General features: G+C 40.3%; 1 protein-coding gene across 8 annotated transcripts in view; it reads right to left on the reverse strand.

Moving 5' to 3' along the window:
• LOC124061581 (zinc finger protein 469) overlaps nucleotides 1–21,073 on the reverse strand; it is a 174,201-nt gene that overhangs the window by 77,884 nt on the left and 75,244 nt on the right. For all 8 annotated transcript variants that reach the window (XM_046393547.1, XM_046393548.1, XM_046393546.1 and 5 more), the window contains one exon: nucleotides 1,357–1,487. The gene's annotated coding sequence lies outside the window, so the exon portion shown is untranslated. The remainder of the gene's footprint in view (nucleotides 1–1,356; nucleotides 1,488–21,073) is intronic.

Below are 21,073 nucleotides of genomic sequence, written 5' to 3' on the forward strand. Positions count from 1 at the left end.
GGTGTGTGCAGAGAAGCTGTCAGTGATAGAAGACCTCAGAGGACGAATCATTTGCTGTTAAGAGATGCAGCTGAAACCTCCTGCACCTCCTACAACAAAAATTAGCATCTGAAAAAAGCAAACATTTTAACTTGGCTGTGCATGAAGCAGTTAAAAACTAACAGTGGAGTTTTACTGCAGAGACCTAATGGCCTGGGTGGCATAATAAATCTGATGGATTTGGTGAGTGGGGAGAAGGATCTCACATTAGGGGCAGAGCATGGCTAAGCCTTTGGGAGAGCTACAGAGCCATACTCAAAAGTGTCCTCACTGCTTCTGACGTTCTTTAACCTCTTTTGTGGCTTTAAAACCTCATGTCTTTGGCGTCCAGTCACTCTCTATTTATGCAAGAAAATAAAGAAGAGAACGCTGCCCCTCCTAAATCTGTAAACTGCAATTAAGCTAAATTCCAAGTTTATTTCCAAATGCCGTCCTTGCTCCAGACCATGTGAGAGACTTGAGTCTAAAATTATCACACTTTTGGTCAGGAGGCCAAGACGAAGCCAACGTTAAGACTGTCTTCTCACAGGCCACAGGATCATAGAGATGCTGTGGATGGCTGCAACTATTTTAATAATCATTTGAATTGCCATTTATTCAGAAATGTATTTTAAACTGGAAGAACTGCTGTATGGGTGAATAAGAAAATATAATAAAATCATAAAAAACAATAAAATGACAAAAGCATCTAAAAGTCTGCAGATGTTGCTGCTGCTGATGATTTTAAGGAGATGAAACGATAAAGAAGAAGTCAACAAAATGTAGAGGAAATGTAATAACATGTCAACATGAAATTAATTGTGTTTATTGTTTTATGTTCACTCACTCCCCAGATGCCAAAGGCCTTGTGCAGTGAGACAACTTAACTAAAGGCATTGTTTTTTATGTTTGCCCCTCTAACCAAACGTCTGACATCTGGAGGCAAACAAAAAGAAGCCCACGCACCCCAGCACATCTGTCTGTCTGTCTGTCTGTCTCTGTCTTACGCTGTCTGTCTCTCCGTCATGTGTTTACACATCTGTAGAGTAAGTGACAGGGCTGTAATCGGAAGTCTACAACCGTGTCATTTGGAAGACTGTTGTCTTTTCCTGGGAGCGTGGTGGTCAGCAGAGAAAAACAAGATTTACATTGCACAGGGAGGAACAAAGTGTCAACCATGCATTATCCCCTATTGGCTGTGGTCAGCAAAGGGAGTTAACGGGTGGGAGAGGTAGACAAAAGATGCAAATGAACTTTCACCCACGGCAGATATTCTTAAATCAAACACTGGGAAATCTCATAACTCATAACTAAAAAAAAGGGCAAATTATCACATACCTGCCAGTTCGACACACCGTGTCACACTGGTCCTCCTGTTGTCATATTTTGTTGATTAAAACGGGTGTCTGTTCTTCTTATTGTTGATAACGTCACTTGTCAGTCAGCCAATGTGTGAAAGGAAATGCCACCTAGGAACAAAAGAGAGGGTATGTTATCGTAAATATGGTTCATAAAATGTCAATTTGTGGTCTTGGAAAAAGGAATCAGAGGCTCTTCTGAGGCTCTTTTGTGAATTCAAGATTTTTGTTTTCTTTGTGTTTGCCTTTGATATTGGAGGAGTTTTCCACTTTGATTTGGAAATAAAAAATAACAGCCATAATTAAAACTTTCTCTATTGAGCTTTTATTAGAGTTTTATTTATTTCTTCACAATGTTTACTGTTTATTCTTTCTAAAACTATGAGAGGTTTACCACCACAGGGCTTCTTTCACCTCCTGGAAAGCATTAGACAGAGAAGCTTGGAATGAACTTTATTTCTCGTTGTGTTCGCCTAAACCTGGCAACTTGGTTAAAGGATGAGAACTTTGTATATACAGTGAACAGAAATGATTGCAGCTTTTTCATCTGTGTGCGTCTTATGAAATATGCAGACAAAAGACTTTGCTCTAGAGCAAGCAGGATATATATACCAGTTGTACTGAAGAGAGCAAACTGGCAACACCTCAGAAAACAAACTTGCTATAGACAAACTGGGATCGTGCTTTTTTGGCATATGCCATGAGTCATGGTTCATGTTGTTTCAAGACATTGCAATGTCCAAAATAATTCCCAGCAGTTCCTCATAAACAGTGCCTACAGTTCAGTCTGCCATCTGACATTTTATAGTATAGCAGAAATATCTGGGATTACGTGAGAGACATTTCTAAGTCATAAGAGTCTTCACCACTGTATTTCTATTATTATTCTAACTATCGCAATCACATCTCAACTATCATAAAAATTCAAGAGTTGCTTAACTTCTTCATAGTGTGGAAATGAAAATGTTTTTCACTCATGTTTTTTTGTGCTTAATATACTTTTATTGGATTCAAGATTTTGGGTGCAAAACAGCAAAGTCAGATGCTCCTGCAGCACATTGCCATGTTTTCAGATAAACCCAGACAAACAGACACGCTTAATCCTACACAGGTTCAAAGTTCCATTGAAGCACATGTGGTCTCAACCTGAACAGAGTTAAAGAGAATAAAAAAGAAAAAAAGGCCCAAAGAACAAAAGACGTTGGTGGAGTGAGATGACTGTGAGTAATGCATTGATGTGTGTTGTGTCTCTGGGAAGACTGCTTATTTTTACCAGCCGTGTGTGTATATCTGTGTGTATTTCCAATGGCAATATGCTTCATATTTCATTGGTGGGTGTAGGTGAGCTCAGCAACCCTGCAGAGCATAACAAACGCTTTTTTTTTTTTTTTTTTGGTCAGTGATCGCTGACTAATTGGGAATTGCTCCATGTTCATTCCCATGACTCATACAGCAACATCACCCTTTGTGAGAGTCACCAAAAGGCTGAACATCCACCAACGCAGGATGCTTACTAATACAAAATGGCCAGTGGGGAGGCATTCACACAGATTTCAAAAACATCCCGACATGCAAAAGTTCATTCACACGGACACACATATTTTATCTCAGACATAAACCAAGTAAGCCCACTGCCACTGACTCAAAAAGTGGCCACAAAGTGTTTATCTCCTCATGAAAAGCATGAGTCCAACCCTGTCCATCTGTTAAATGCACCGTGTGAGCCTAAAACTAGACGTCAAGAGTTCCCGCTGTAAAAGAATTCAGAAACTGTTTTCATAACTGTTTCAAAAGCACATGTTCATGCCAAGTGAGACCACAATATAGAAAGTTCCCAGGTTCAGGATTCACAAAACCTAGTTTGTTTATTCAGTTGTCTTTAGAAAGATCCTGAACCTCTACCAAGTCATACATACTGTTTTTACTTTTGATAAGAGTGCAAATACCAACAAGAAGACAAGCTGAAACACATTCAAAAGGTACAATATTAATTAGTTAATCACAAAAGTACAACTAAAGAGTAAACTATAAAACTGTATTTATTTAGTGAAGTACACTAAAATACATTTTCAAAAATACAAGCCGAAACGCTCACACTGTAAGAAATGGTTTAGCTCAAGTTCTCAAGTTCAAAAGGAGATCTTCAACATCTGTACCACATACTGAATCACATACCAAAGCTTCCATATAAATTATGACCATCTTCACAGTAGCTGGTAAAAAAAACGTGCACACTAATAGCCAGACAGTAATTCTAAATTTGCACATGTACACTGTTTGGTGTATGAATCTGAAAACACATCTCCACACTTCAGCGTTTTTGAGTTTACATCTGAGTATACACACACACACACACACACACACACAGCTGAGCACTTGCAAAATATGGCCATTAACCTCTTGCTCTGGGACCACCCCAGCATGTTAAGAGTGTGAAGGTAAACATTTCTCAATGAATTCGGCTGGGGAAAGCCCTGCTGGAGCGAGCTGCATTGTGAAGGCCAAATAGCGCTGTACTGAATCTAAACAGTCAGTGACAGAGCTGGGGGGACTCTCAAAGTTCAACGCAGAGATGTGAAAACCAGGATTTAAAAAAAAAAATAGAGAGGAAAAAAATAGATCAACAGGGTGTGTAACAGCTGCACACATTTTTCACTCAGCTTATATCATGCGAAGAAGATTTGAATAACCACTCGTTTCAGAGGAGTCTAATTACTCTTCTTTGTCTCATTTGTGGTACTAGATTTATGAGGATTTATGATTGTGCGAGGAAACACAGTCACTCTCATTATGAAAAGAACATGAACTTTGAAACTCATATTTCACGCAGTGGAGAGATTGTGCCAACATCGCGTTTTTCCGCCGCAACAGGATTATGTGACTTAATACCTTTTTCACAGCAGACATTCTGACATGTCAGAGCAGGAAAAAACACAGGTGTAACAAATGACATTAATAATAGCTGCGCTGCCTTTAGGTGCGTCACTCTCACTGAATCTGTGCGCGCTGACTCACTGACATGGCTAACTGGGACACGACAACGGAACAGAGCCATCTCTTTGGTTATTAGTTCCTCCTGCTCTTTTCCACTATAAACACTTAAGACATCTGCAGCAAAAAAAGGCCTGTAGCCTAAACTGAACATGCAATTTACGCCTCTTCGTCAAGCGAAAAGTTTACAGTAGCCATGTTGTTTTATTTCATATATTCAACTGGACAATGCATTCATGAAAGCCATTTCTTGTGATGGTGGGTGAGGGGTGGGGGGTATTTTTGTTTTTGTTATGCCCATAATCCAACAGTAGAAAGTGACATTTTAATTCCATACGTGGACCTGTCACCAGTTTTTCATAAAAGTAGGTGGGAAGCCAGTTAGCTACAACATCCCCATTCTTATCCAACCTGTAGTCTCTGATTAGTCAAATGCTTCTCCATCCAGAGAAAACATCGCTCAGTGGGCGCAATGGACCATTTGCAGAGAGGCATTTTTACTTTTCATAGCAGTAAAAGGACAGGTGAAACTAATTTTATTAATGATGGCTCCGTTCCATCAAGTGCCTCAACCTGCCATAACACTGAGGCAATATGCACGATACCAGGATCCTGGAAATATTTCCCCTATATGAAATATTTTTTAATGTGATCAGTTACACCTGTCCTTTTGCTGCTATGACATGCCAAAATGTCTTCTGTGAAATAGGACTACATCAGATTTATCGAATCGCGGAAAACAAATATGAGATGCGGGCGATGTTTCATAGGTCTGGAAGCAGGCTAAGATTACAGTAGGTTTTTTTTTTTCTTTAAAAAAGTTAAAGCTAAAATTATGCTTAATTTTGTCCTCTCACCATGTCTGCTGGGACCTGCACAAATATCCACGGAGCCCAAAATGTATATGTGCACGTGTGGACACGCCTATGCAGACACACAATGTATAAACCGAACCATGTGTGTATCCGCTGTATGCCCTGCTGTCCACATGCAGGCCCACTTTGAGTACATTTTGGCTTTAAGGATTAAGTGACTAGTTATTAAACTTACTGCCTTATGATCTTTTATAGTCCACTGATGGCTATGGGTGACCCTTTTGAGCTGCGAGCAGTTCAACTAAAGAGAGATGTTCCCTTTCCCCTAAAGGACTCAGATTTATCTTTTGTCTCTTTGGGGATGCAGCCTCTAGGTTTTGGAAAGTCGAAGTGTGCAACTAACACTACAGTTAGAACATAGTTCAAGGATTTGTGAAACATCTTAATTCACCTTCTGTTCTGTGAGTGAGAAGAGGAGAATGAGAAGATTTAACTACAGCACACAAGTTTCCCCATCCCTAAAACAACCCATTGTTGTTTTTTCTTCTAATAATCACTGAATTTCTGGGGTGATATTTGGTTTATTTTTGAGCTTTGCAGAGTGCCAAGCTTCTCCCTGTTTTCAGTCTTCATGCTGAGCACATGATGGTGAAAGCAGCCTTCTCATGTCACTCTTGTAAAGACACCCAATATACATAACTTCCATCTATTCTATTTCTTTACAGTTAAGCAACTGAAGGTGTGGTGAAAGCTTGGATAGGATTTTTGGGATTAAATTCACAGTATGTTAAGTTCTGCTGCTGAAGGGTCTCCAAACGGAAACAATGAAAATAAATTATGTAGTTTGATGAAAGAGTCGGGTAGCATGGGAATTGCTGCTTTCATTGCTAAGCAACCAGTCTTGCAGATTAAAATCTATCCGAAGCAACAGAAATGTTCATGGCAATGTTTTACCGACAGGCGACCAAATCAAACGCACCATTGCCTTGAATTATATCAGATTCCGTTTGAACGTCGTTATTGGAAACACTTGGTACAATGGAAGTGAACAGCACAACAAAATATATAACAAAGGCCGGGTTATTTTTAATGCAGAAATGATACGTATTGTATCTTTAAATGAAGAAAAGTCTAATTCACTTGCTGACACGTTTTGTGAAGTGAATCAGGATCATTAAAGAAAAAGATAGGCCTGCACTCGTCAGCCACTGTGAACTCTGCCTGCCGCTGACACAGTAGTTATGTCTCATTCACATAATTGATCTGGAATCTGTTTCATGTTCGTGAGTCATCACTAATGTGAAGTGATTGACTACAAAAGATCAGCCCTTTGTTGCACTGTCCCAAAGGACCGTCTGACAGTATGTACTGTCTCCATATGTATGTGCAGCATCTTTATTCAGGTTCCAAATGTCATGACAAAATCAAAAAAGGAAAACAGCAGTACAAAGAAAGAGGAATGGGATTAAAGTATTGACTGAACAAATAAACCAGAAAAGCCAACAGATGAAAGAAAACTGTTGACACTTCCTCACTGGGTAAATAAACAACCACACCAGATGTCCCCACTTCTCATTCACACTGCCAGCTCTTCAGTCCCATCCTCCCTCTGTTCCTCAACCCGAGCAGAAACCTGAACCTGTATAATCCATGCCTACCCCAGTCACAAACAGAATCAAAAACAAACGTCCACTTGTCATCACTGTGAGCAAGAGTGAATCACAGAAAACAGCATACAAAGGCATATATCAAAAGGCACAAACTCCCACAAATTTTACAGACTTTCCCAACTGCTCTATCACACAATTAACCAAAAATCTCACCCAAGCAAAGCCAGATATGTTTGACTCACAAGGAATGGTTACTGTTAACCTTCAAATCAACCACCAGTGACTCACTGTCTGGAGAATTGCAGGCTTTTAATGATCTACAGGTTTTCCATCAGCATGATGTGGCTGTGACCTTTCTGTTACATTAGCACCCCATGTGGACCAATTGAATCGGATGCATGGACAATTGATGCCAGTCTTGACTTGCTCCAGTATTCTTTCCTGAAGCCTTCACATACACATTTCATTATACCTTTAATTCAGACAGTATGATGTCTTTGCCTTTCTATGCATATTCACACCACTGCATGCCTGTTTCTGTGGGTTTCTGCTTGTTGCGCAGAGCAAAAACAGATGGATGTCTAAACAGTTCCAGGATGGCACTCATTAGTGTTTTGAGTTTTAGTGTTCTTCTGGAGCTTTCTAACACCTTTTATCTGTCTCGTGACACTTCCCCTTTTCAAATATGTAGGAAAACAGGCCTCAGAGCACACACATCTCTCAGTCCCCCGAGCTCCCTGGCTGCATCTCGTGAGCTTTCGGGCTGTCGGTCCAGATAACACAAACCATCATAACACTCTGGTTCACAAACCCAGACTCCAACCCTCTGGCTGTGCTTTGGTTAACCTCTCTATCACGCTCAAAGCCTCTGAGTCCTGCTGTTGTCCAGACACAAACATACAATCCACACAGCCAAAATCATAAACACAGAGTAAAAACCAGGCTGAACTACTGCTCCAGCCAGGCGCAGACCAGAACAAAAATACTGATGTTGTCTATTTGTCACCGGTCAGTCCCTCTGTGTCATCATCCATCTATCCCTGCTCTAAACATTACCCTAGACATAAGCAGACATTCATGAAACTCATCACATGTGTGTGATTGCTTTATGTTTGGCTTCTGAACAGCTGAGCTCAACATATGAGCCAGAGATTCAGGTGGGGATCTTGCGTCTGTCAGACAAATAGCAAAAAGAATGAATCTCTGAGGGCAAATGAGAATGAAAAGTTATTTCCTGAACATAAAACACACACACACACACACACACACACACACACACACACACACACACACACTAAAAACATTATAGCCATCCAGTGCCAAAGAAAATGCTGGGACATAATTGATCATTCTCTCCAAGACTCTGAGTCACAACAAGTAGTAAAGCCTCCACAGCGAGGGAAAAACATGTTAATAGAAAGGACAAACCCAAAGATAGCACAAACACTGTATATATATCTTATTCATACAAATGCATTAAGTTTGCAACCTTCTTGCTATTAAACAGATGTGCATTCAGTTATCAGATGTGGTTTTGTGAAATCATTTTCCTCTTATCCAGCCTTTAAGACATGTGGTCCAAGGTTTGAAAGTCCTCCAAAACCTGCATGAACTCAAACTGACAGCTCACAGAAAACAAAGAACTTTTCAGAACAAAGAGGGAGGAGAGTCAATACTGATTGGCAGCTGGCCTTGGCCATATTCATCAGAACTCGCATCATGCCCAAACTGCAATTTCAATTCAATTCAATTCAGTTTATTTATATAGCACCAATTCACAACAAAAGTTATCTCATGACACTTTCCAATTAGAGCAGGTCTAGACCAAACACTTTAATTAAATTGTAATATAGAGAACCCAACATTCCCCCTTGAACAAGCACTTGGCGACAGTGGTGAGGAAAAACTGCCCTTTAGAAGGCAGAAACCTCGGAGCAGACCCCGGCACTGATCTCTATTTGAATATCTACAGGGAAGCAGATAACCATTCCAAGACAGATAATCTTTAGCCCATGTGTAATATAGTCAGTCACTACATGCCTCATTGGCCTCTTTACAGCTCTCTCTTTTGGGATTTCAGTCTCTTATTCTTAAAACTCCTGTGTGACCTTTATTCTTCCTGCTTTATTTTGTTTCCACTGTTTCATCAGCGGTGTTGATTAGCTGTTCCTCAATGAGACTGGCAGAGAGTCTAGACTACTGTAGACTGAAGCGAGAGCGCATACACGCCCCATAACCGTGCTCACACTAATGTGTAATCTCTATGTGTGTAGTGCCCCAAGCAGCTACACTGGGCAAGTTTTGTCTGGGTGGCTGTGGTATTCCACCACTGTGTGTCATTACAGCAAAGGTAATACCACTCTGCACACCCTCAATGTCTCACCATAAGTATCTGTGTACATACACACACATTCAATGCAAATACACACAACCACAAGCATGTATATGCATGTCACTTCATCCATCATGTTAAGGTGCAGAGAACATGAAAGCTTTGAACTCCCTGACCTCTCAGTACAGTGCAGATACACATACTGCTATACTTGTGAGGACCACAGTGTTGAGTCTGCACATTCTAAAAAATGGCTGCACTCTCAATGCTTAAAAGTGGTCCTCACAGAGATAGAAGTACAAGAGAACACACATGCACACACACCATCTCAAATTATTCAAAGTAATATGACCCAGGAGACCATGAACCACCATTACTCAAGCCCAGCGATGCTATCTGAAATCCATAAAGTGCTCCTTGTTAGCACCCAATCAACTCCTCATTTATGGAGCCAGGGAAAAGGAAAATACCCCTCGGGGGTTGAGCAGACAAGCAGTGAAAGCAGACCTTAAGAGACCTTAATTTATTACCCTTACTGCTAAGTGGAGGGTATGCGGAGGGCACAATGTGATGCGACAGTGAAGGGATGCATGAGAAGTGAAAATGAGCCATGGCTGCACTCTGAAATACAGGCTTTGTGTTGTATGATGCTGGTATTATCAAACAGAAACACTCAATGCATGTGAGTATGCGCGCGCACACACACACACACGGGCATACACACACAGAGCACACATGAAATCATGTGTGCTAAAAGACCATGAGGAACAGTCCCGTCTTTATCCCTGTCTTTGGCAACAGTCACTTCCTCAGGATATGGACCAGTTTTGTTTAACTTCAAACACTGCCTCTCCCTGGTTCCTGCCCTGTCCTGTTCCCTCCTCTCTACCCCTCTGTCTCACTCTCTGTCTGTCTCGTAGTATCCACTATTATTTGTTCTATGTGCTTCTCATTTTCCTTTCTCCCCCAAAGAACCAAGGAACACAAACTAAAAGAGGAAGAATGAAGAAAGGAAGGAGTGACAAGTGGAGGAAACCACAGCTTTTTAATCTGCAGAGGACAATCAGAGAGAGGGCCTGAGCTACCATATTCCCTGCTGCTGACGTCTGCCTAGTCAGACCAACACCAGCCATAACTTATATCCTCACCCCAATACTAACCACAGACTCAACCCCAAATTACCATCTGCCAAGCATGACAATCTCACAAGCCCACCCACAACTCCAGCAATGCCGCTACCTCAAAGCAGGACAAAGACCGACAACTACCACCTCTGCCACATTCAGCACACTGTAATCAACCGGGACTCAGTCAATTACTGTGTGTGTGTTTCTGCATGCATTCACGTAAGAATGCACATGGTAGTGCATATGCAGGCACATATTCATTTAGGAAACTAAAGGGATTAAAATAACTGATGAGCAGGTGTGTGTGTGTGTGTGCGTGTGTGCGTGTGTGTGTGAGGGGGGTGGTGGGCGGGGGGACATACTGCTTGTCGGATAACCACATATCCTCTCAACCTTTGCCAAAGTTTAGACTCTTCCCTCACCGCAGCAGCTGATAGCATCGCTGCCTCTGGTTACACGACCAAGCACACGCTGCCAGTGCAGCAGAAGGTACCTGATCTTATCTTTATTTTCAGAGTCTGCCAAAGTTGTTACACGTATGTACAGGTATGTAAGAAATAAAAGAAGAGGAACTGAGCTGAAAACTGCAGACAGAAAACAATCAAATCCCATTTAATCATCTCATCTCCCACTGTGGCGTGTCTATGGAGATTGAGAGCATAGTGTTTGTAGTGCCTTGCCACTGTGCGTCATGCCAGGCCATAATTAAGATGATTTAAGGGCTGTTAAATGCAATCAGTCTGCCTGAGCTTTATGCCAGCATGTGATCAGCTGCAACAGGACGAGCCACTCATCTTGATGGTGTATCTGACTGGATTAATAAGTGTTGTCATTAGTGATGTCATCCTTGTCACTGTTGTCTAACCCCACCCCCACCAGGACGACATTTTGGCAGCAGATTGGCTGAGATGTAAAGCAGCTATAACTAAAGAACTGCAGACTGTTCCTGGAACTGAGAGGAGGGCACGTTTCAGCTTTATTTTCTTTTTCTTTTCTTCCAACTGTACACGTCCCATTTGATTAAAGCAGGTGATTCATTCCATTCACTGAATTCAGTGTTTATCTTCTGAGTCATTTTATTATACAAAGTTGAAAACATTAAAGCAGGATTGAAATTTACTGTAACATAGACCGCAGGTTCAGATTGCCAGGCATCACTTTTTGAGTAATTTAAAGTACGATAGTCCAAAGTAAATGGCTTACTGTACAGTATCCACTTGCAATGTTTGTGTTAGTTCTACTGCTGAAAAATTATATGAGGAAATTACTAGTGGAAGAGTGGAAGATGTAGTTGGAGAAAGTAAAATGCTGCCACAAAAACAGACCATGACTTTCATACACTGCTAGAAACAGAGAACGTATTCCTTGTTCAGGGAAAAAGCTTGCACTAGGCCTTTTTTTCAAAAAAAACAAAAAAAAAACCAAAAACACACACACACACACACACACACATGCACAGGAAAAATAATAAAATTCATGATGGTTGAATTCCATTAAGCTGCTTTGGTCCTGCTATTGAGTGTGCTGGCTCACTGTCATGGCTGACTGTGACACTTATATAAAGCAGAGCTATCATTAATGTTATTACTAACACCTGTGCTTTCCTTACTGTGATCGTATGTCAAAATGTGTACTGTGAAAAAAGCCTATGTTTGACTAAATCGCTGAACAACCTGTGAGACATTTGATTTTCTCATAGCAAGTTTTGAGTTATATCTTTATGAGTCTGGTGATTTTCCAAAATGTAGAATGTGTGGGCCAGTTTAGCAGTCACTCAGGATTTTCTGAAATGTGCCACACAAATCTGACTGAATACAAATTGTTGCATTGCATTTAGAAGAAGTCGTGACAGTCTTTACATTATTCAGCTTTAGGAGAATATTGGCATTTTAGCAACTTTACAGAGTTAGAAAATTGAAATGGTTGTCTTTGTTCTGTCTTTGCATGTAGTTTATCTTAATTAATGGATATTTATAGGAACAGTGTCAGCTGTGCTCAAAAAAAGAGAAACTCACCTTCTCCAACAAAGAGATGATTTTCACCAACATCCTTCTGAACACATGTAAACAGGAAGTGGACTGGCTGTTTCAGCTTTCTGTGAACAGTGAATCTAGTTACTGTCCATTACGCTATCAAACTGAGATGCAGAGACATAAAAAAAACCCAAATTTTTCACTTCACTCTAAATTTCAGCAACTTGTGAGGCCTTCACAGCCCCGACTCGAAGGCCTGTAGCTCTGGAGAGGTTGAATTGACAACTGCAGTCTTGGTGCGCAGGGCTCTTGTAAAAGCCAGGGGGATCTGTCTGCACTATATAAAGGACACCAGTAGGGCCTCACTAACACTACGACTGATCCTCTCTAAAATAACAAGCATGACCTCTTGTCTCCCAACATGAGATTTCACCACCTACTCATGACACTTTCGGTGGGACTCTGCCAGTACGAAAGCTGCAATCTGTGTGTATGTTTTTTGTTTGTTTTTTTTTTTTTTTGTTTGGTAGGGTTTCTTTTTCTTAAATTGTGCAACCATCAGTATTTTCCTCCAGCAGGTCTGGAATACTTCAAAATAAGGCAAATGTTCCTACAGAACTACACTGAACCACATTCAAAGAGAATTCTATTAAATTTAATGGCTTTTACAAAACTTTTCTACATTTGATAATTTTTCATAACCTCTCTAGGTCTGGAAAATAACATTTCAAATTGGCACGACTTTTCCTGATTTTCCAGGAGTGTGGGAATCCTGGTAGTGCATTCAGGTCTGCGTCTACGTCTTATTCAGCGAGGCCGAGTGGCTGATGTGTGTGTCTTGGCTCTGCCACCAGTGAAATTAAGATGAAATATGAGCAGAGACAGCAGGCTACCTGTTATCACTTTAAATATTTTCTTTCCACATACCCAGAGTTAAACTTCAACAAATGACTGCAAATTAGATTAAACACAGCTAATGTCATTTAAATCACTCTCTTTTCAGAGATGATGATCTTTATGTAGCTCACCAGTCACTGAGCGGTCAAAGCTCTATAGTTCATTGGTTATGACCCCCTTAAATTAAATTACTGACAACAATTAAAAACAAAGATGTGAACACGCAATTGATGTTGCATAATGAATTCCATACAAAGTCCTGTCATTGTTCCAAACAAGTGCTCAACAGATGTAACAATACTTATCAGAGGAAAGAGGATTTTGCATTTCTTTTTGGAAATTCGACACAACTGGCTTTAAGTTGGACGTCACAAAGTTTAAGAGATCAAGATTTGCTTTCAGGCCTCCCCTTGCAACTTTCCTGCTGCACAATTCTCAAAAATCTGGCATTGTCAATAACTGTATATACTTACAGTATATAATAACATACTGCCAGAATTAAAAAAAAAGACAGTTCCTGATTTCACTGAATAGCCATTTCATGCTGCTGCCTGAAGCAGCGTCAGAAAATAAGTTACATTTTGTCTGTGCAGACATAACCTCTATTCTTTCAATGTCTGAATTGTCTTGACCAGTAGGAAATGAACGGATGGCAAAATCATACTGGCAACTTGAACTAATCCTGCTGCCTAATGCCTCGTGATTGTGCTTGGACATCTTGGTAATGTTCCTATTACCTCATCATCAGTGCCAGGCTGTGCTGTGGACCACCTCCACACAGAGTATTGCACCCTCCAGTTGTGGTGTGGGACAGCTGTCCATAATGGTCTTGTTTAGCTTCCTTGTTTAGCTTCACCTACCTGTCAACTGAACAGATTCTAATGCCAAACAGTCCCAAACAGTCAGTGGCGGTCCTGCACTGAGGAATCAACAGGAAAACCTTTGCCAAAACAACCAGCACAAACTTTGAAGAAATACAACCACTGACAGGCAAAACAGTAACCAGTACAAAGTGGAGAATCAAACATCAGCTCAGACTCCTACACAACAGTAGGTCAGGGCCCCATTCACATGAAGAGTTAAACCACAGAGCATTAGATGAGATGATGATGATGAGAACACGCCAACCAACCAGAACAGATCATCCAGCAGGGAATGTTTCTGGCACTGCTAGTGATTCCCGCTAATAAAAAACCATCAGGGGCCTTCCTGTTTTGTCTTCACACCAATGTAAGAGCTGACAATCATTCAGGCCTGAAACATTCTTCACTGTGTTTTCTTTACCTAGGCAATAAAGGCTGAAACCTGACCCCTGCACAGAACCATGAATATGTTTCTCCAAGGGCTTCAATAAGGATGTGAAAAGCCATAAATTGGAAATTTTTGTCATATCAGCTCTGCCTCGTAGGTGTTGAAGCAGCAGTGGCCATATTTCTCACTGCTTCCGAAGCATTGACGAATATAATGTGGCAAGCCTGACTCAAAATGTTGCATGAACATGTGGATTGGCCACATCATCTGAAGGCACTTTCACATTTAAGAATCAAAACTCAGCAGTACAGCCAAAATTAACAAACTTTTAATGGTCCAGTATTTGACTCATTGCATTAATTTAACGGTTTATTTAATTTCAACTGCTGAATGAAGAAAGAAAGAAAGAAAGAAAGAAAAGAGCCTTTCAAAGTTTCTGAAAGGATCTCTTGTTGGCTGCTGTACTGTATGATCAGTTTAAATGGTGCCTTATTTTGATTAGAGATGCTCAACCTCACATTATTTCACACATTCAAACAGTTTCCTGGGAGGTGCGGGTATATTTGGAAAGATCCTAAATTGTTTTCAGTATTAAAAATCTATTTGTAATCTGAAAAAAAAAAATGTTCTGAACAATTTGTTGGAATTTTACTGTATTTGCTTTGATAAGTACCTAGTCCATGTGTGCACCATTTACAACTGGCACTATCACTTGGCTGAAATTATTTCATTACACTGTGTTCAAGCATTGTGCAAACCATTTCCACAGCTGATCATGGATGTATTGTGGCCACAAAGAACACAAGCTTAAATGAATTGATGTTTTCATTTACGTTGGACAATAAATGTGTCATGGAGACATGCAACAGATGGCAATGGCTGCATTTCAACATTTTTTTTCAGCTGTATGCCCCGAGGAAGTGATGTGATTGCGCTAAATTTCCTCCAATAACAGCAGTTAGATCTCAGTGGCCTTCCAGGAATAGTTAAACAGTTTTGGAAACAAGCCTTTTCATTTTCTTGTAAATAATTAGATGAGAAGATTGATACCACTCTCATATCTGACCATTGTGGAGCTGGAACACAACAGACAGCATTAAAACGGAAAGCAGGGGGAAAACAGCTAGCCTTACCCTGTCCGAGAGTAACAGACTGAAACTCTAAAGCTCTAACATTACACTGATCAGCCACAACACTAAAACCACTGACAGGTGAAGTGAATACAATTCGCCCAAATACACCCTCCCCATAGCAACGGCTCTTCCCGTCAGCAGCAGCCTTCCCTAGCTGGACAATGTACCCCGTAACATTTCGAAACAACTCAGAAATGTCTCAAAGACCATAACGACGGCATGCAGGGAGTCTGTATGCCAGATCCCAACCTGATTAAGAATCTGAGGGGATGCAATGGAATAAGCTGAATCCATCCTCCCACCCTCTGCAGGCCCCACCCTAAATGCACAGGACTGAAAGGATCCAACATTCCGATGCTGGTGACCACAAACCCTCAGAGGTTCTGTGTCAGGTCAGGTTGATGGGGGTTGAATGGGTGGCAAGGAGGCTCTGCAATGTTTAGGCGGATGGTGTGTATCAAAGAAGATCCACATAATTGCCAGAATCCAAAGTTTCCCCACAGTACATTGCATTGTAAAGATATGATTAATTGTATTCACTTCACCTGTCAGTGGCTTTAATGTTATGGCTGATCGGTGTGAATCTTCTTTGTTTATAGTAATGCAAAAGATCCAATAAAAGAGGTTAAGAGGTCCCTGAATAGATAAGATAATAAAAAATAAATGTCAAGTTTTAATGTTTTTGGATGATGTAAAACAGTAATTATTAATTCATCAGTAAAGTTTGAAAACCCAAGAGCAAATGGCACACAAGAGTTAACTAAACGCTTATTTTCTATAAATCAGACTGTTCAATTAGTAATGAATATGCCTGTAATTTAAATGGTCAAGAAACCACTTAAGGGGCTTCAACAAACCATAAAAGTGAGAAAATGTGTTGCACAGCAGCACAACATATGGTATACAGTATATTCTGTATTCGCGACAACACTTCTGTGAGGCTAATATATCTCAAACTTTACACAACATCAGATGTAATGTAGTTGTGTTGTGTGTTCATTAAAAAGTTAAAGTCTTACTGTGGGTTTAAACAACATCAGGCAGCACATTATGTGATCATAACGATGGAGTCATTGTTGGGTCTGAGGGGTTTCTAATTCATTGTGACTTTAAAGCTTTATAAAGATGAGGTCCAGTGTAACATGATAACAAGCTGACAGCCACAATGTCGCCAAACATTTACACAGACAAAGTAATCCAGTCTCTCAAAAAAAACCTTAACAGTTAGTCCTCAAGAGCTGGAAAAATGTCCAAAGCTCAAAAGTCACAACTAACAATAACAACAGAAATATCAACAGAAACATATTACCCTCTGACAGGTCTAAATCTAAAAACACACTACAAACAGCACCCAACATCAATAAATACTTCAAGCTGGAACCACAGAAAAGACAAATGAAGAACAACAGCAAAGCTCACACACATTCTCAGAGGCAACACAGGCCGAGCAGTGTGCCAAAATAAGTACTGTTACATTGCAGACAAAGAGGCTAAATGCACTGTAACTCATTTAAATATATCCAAAGTCAACTTGACTCACTTGTCTTAAAATAAGCACACGCATAACATCTATATTTGTGTTATAATTAGACAGAAGAGCAGAGTTTTAACTTTGGGATTCTTTGCACCAAAAAAAGGGTAACCCAGTCAATACTAATGACTCATAGTGTGGGTCTTGGGACAGACCATTTCTCTTCTCTTCGCCAACATACTCGGTGTTTTCAGAACTGCAAATCCAACTGTGCCAAGGTCATGGGTGAGGGCCCGGCATCTGATTTGGATGTGCTGACATTCGTTGACTTTCCCTGACCCGCTTCTTTGTTCCCCTCACTCACGACTTTATCATTTCCTTACCCGTTTTTACTCACCCATTCAATTACTGCCTCTCATCAAATCCCATCAGTCTTCCCCTAAGTGACATACTTTGCTGTGGGGAAAGTTAATTGCACGCAAAATAGTAGTTCATGTAACATACAGGTTAAAGGTAGAACAAGAAAGACAAGGAAGCCTTGTTAAATGTTGTGCACAACATTAACTTGTTTCTTACATGCACACACATACACATAAATATACACACATGCTGTATGTTCATGCACATTCCAATATTTTTTAAGCGCTGACTGTGTATATGAGGCTTATCTTAATCAACCAAGTTTACACTTCAGGTTTCACACCACAAATAATGGACTGCTGTTAATAATTACTTGGTACAAATATATGAAACAGGAGTGTGGTGTTTTAGCAAAGTTGCTGCGCCCCACTTTTTCAACTTAAAAGACACAGCGTAGCTTGTTTGACTGAATTCTGACAGATTCGAATTTTGACAGATTCTGCTAGCGTTGTTAACTCTGCAACTATGCTTAAATTGTTGCCAGCACAGAAGGTGACTGTTTGATTGGATTTTGTGATTATTTCTTACTGAATTTACACTTGACAGGGATTTGTATAGCCTGTTAGTCAGGAAGCTCTAGTTAGTTCCATTGTAAGCTACAGCCACCTTCATTTCAAATATCCTGCCCTGTGCCCAACTCGCCACAAGTACCACATCCACAACACAGGTATGCTGTGTCCCTGCAAGGCATTCTTCTATATCACCTACCTTAGCTGCTTTAAAACAAAAACAAAAACAGCATTGTTATGACTATTGCCACTTTCATAGGAACATAAATGCAAATAATTTTGCTGCCTCAACAATTACAGATAAAAATCCAAATACTGGCCTGACTGCCCATCCCTAATGCCTGTGAAAACAACTGAACAATTGAACTGTGTCTTTCTTTAGAGGACACTTTCCGCAGTAAAAAAAACAAACAAAAGAAAACAAAAGAAAACCCTGATGATGTCATCCCTGATGGCCATTTTGGCTTGGACTCAGAGACTTAAACTTTTACAGAAAGCCTACACTACAAACTGAAGATGAGGGTTTTGAAAGGACCATTTAGGGCAAAGCGCTTCTGGTAAAGATTCTTTATTGGAAATGCCAGATCTGACGTTTTCAGAGCTTGATGTCTTTAGTCGAAGTCCCCTACAAATATGGAACTGCAATTCTGTATTACCAGAGTAGCTTTTCAGCCTAGCTCCACTAGGACATATTTTTGATATCAACACTGAATCCAGTGCCTCCCTGTAATGTCTGAGAATGTGATGTACTGCAGATACCTTCTTTCATTGTTCTGAATCACTGGTTTAGTCGCAGTGGCTCACACATGAAACTCCGCTACTGACACAGCACAGCAAAAAAAGTCAGGCACCTGCTACAGAGCTCGGTTATCTGTCAAGCGGCTGTCGGACCAAATTAAGTTTAAGCACAAGTGAACACTAGACATAGATTTGATAAGTGAGAAGAACCTCCGATGGGGTAGTGCTCTATTCCTTTTGGAATAGTGTTAGCAAAAATACCTAAGCCATGAAAACTTAAAAAACCCATTTTTTGAACTGCCGCTTCTGTACTTCCCCTGACGCTCTCTTCAAAATGATTTCCCTATGCATGCTGACCACAGCACTTTTCACCGATAGAATCCAGCAGCTATCTTCTGGTTACCAAATGTATTGAACTGAATGGATCAAATTCTGATGTTTAAATGCCATTTTGCAGGGGTTGTGATGATTAAATAGATCCACCATTTCATGTCTGCTTCTTTCACAATGTACCTCTGCCATCATGTAATGTTGTCATTACATGTTTTGGCCACCATGTCAAACTGGCTTCAACGCCTGGTACCCTGAGGGCTTGACTTTATCCTGCAATCGGCCATCTTTCCCCATATAGGTTAGCTATGGTTCCAGACACTTCCTGTGAGAAGTTATATATCATGTCTTTCACTGCAGATTCACAGACATAAATTATTCCACTCAACATTTTCACAGAATACACCTGACAGTCTGACCAAGTATCCAGTTGAGCACCACCAGTATCTGCTGCAAGTCATGCATTAGACTCTAGTGCATCCATTGAAAATAGAAATTACATTTCTTTCTTTTATAGTATAAAAATTGTATCATAACATATCAAACTATGGCGGAGCAGTTGATTTTCTGAAGCCCTTAATCCCACAGCACACATCGATATTTCTACATCTTTCTACAGTATATAGAAAACTTATTTAATGATATAGCAGCACCTTTCAGCGATATTCTCAAGCTTCCAAACATCATAACAAAATGTTTTACAGGCCATAAAATACGTCATTTGTAATGCTTTTTACGTTTCATTTTGTTTAAAAACAATTGTAATGAAAAGAATGTGGAATGCATGTGGTGTGTTTAAACAAACACTACATCTCAAGCTGACATCCGAATTCACTGACTTACTGCTCAAATATACGTCAGTAAACAATGTTCCTAAGCAAAACACACTGACAAAAATCGCTTACACAGTTTCATTTATGACTGATTTTTCTATGGGCTGCACAACCCTATGTGAACAGGATAAATCTAAGTGTGATTCAATGGGCCAACACAAATCTTGGGAAAGTCATGTAGGTGTGAAGCGTGGAAGAATTCAGAGATAATCCCAGAATATTAGCATTTCATTTGCTGATCAGGGTGGTGTTATGTACTATCCTACCCACAATGCTGTGTTTGTGTTTGAGGCAGATTAATGTCCTTGAAAAAAACAAACAAAAAAAAAAAACAACAACCAATTTGTTCCTGTCACAGTCATTCATGCTTACCAGCCAGGGAATGCCTGGTCGGATAATATTAGCTCAGACAAGTACTGGCATATTTTTTATGCATTAGTCAACAGGAAGGGAAGTATTGCAAATACTGACTGGTTACTGATTGTCTGAATCGGAATGCCACTCATCATCTAGTGTGGTGATTTGATATTCAAGGAGTGCAGACCGGGATAGTTTCTCACATCTCTCAGAGCTGGTGTCACCAGGAGGATTAGGTGTTTCTGACATGTCTTGTTGAGATTCAGTGAACCGCCTGAAGATCACTGTTACATTTCACAACACTGTCATACTGTCAGGCTTGTCAATACTGTCAGTACCAGCAGGCTTGTTTAAAGAAAAGAAAAGAAAAAAAGGTGTCCTCTCCAGGCTCTTCTGGTTTTATAGTTTCTACTGACAAAATCTCTGCGAGCAAGAGCAGAGCAGCACAAGACATGCTGAGAATCTTCCTCTTAATGATGGGCTCCTGTTGAACAATGATTTTTCCAGACATCATGCAGCCTGTGTACACAACAGAAAACCTGATCCAAACAGAGCTAAAAATACACTCAGCAGAGATACAAATTGCAACCCGATACCAACAGTCAACTTATGCTGTCTTGCAAGAAAGAGCAGTGCGAAAGTTACTCGCCTTCTTGTGCACATCCAAGAAAATAAAACCAAAGGTAACAGTAATTTTCAGCACATAATTTTCAGCACGGTAATTTGTTACTATGGTACCTTCAATCACATCAGAAAAAAGAAACTGTTCTGTTGTTGTTAGTTCTGTCCCAGCAGAACAAATAAAAACCATTGAGACATTTCATCCACACTATCAGCCATATGACAAAGAAGAGTGGGTCATACACATTCAGAGAGTCAACTACCAGTTCTTTAACATATCTTTTCTGAA

Source organism: Scatophagus argus, chromosome 7 (genome assembly GCF_020382885.2).
Source record: "Scatophagus argus isolate fScaArg1 chromosome 7, fScaArg1.pri, whole genome shotgun sequence".
Classification (NCBI taxonomy): domain Eukaryota; kingdom Metazoa; phylum Chordata; class Actinopteri; family Scatophagidae; genus Scatophagus; species Scatophagus argus.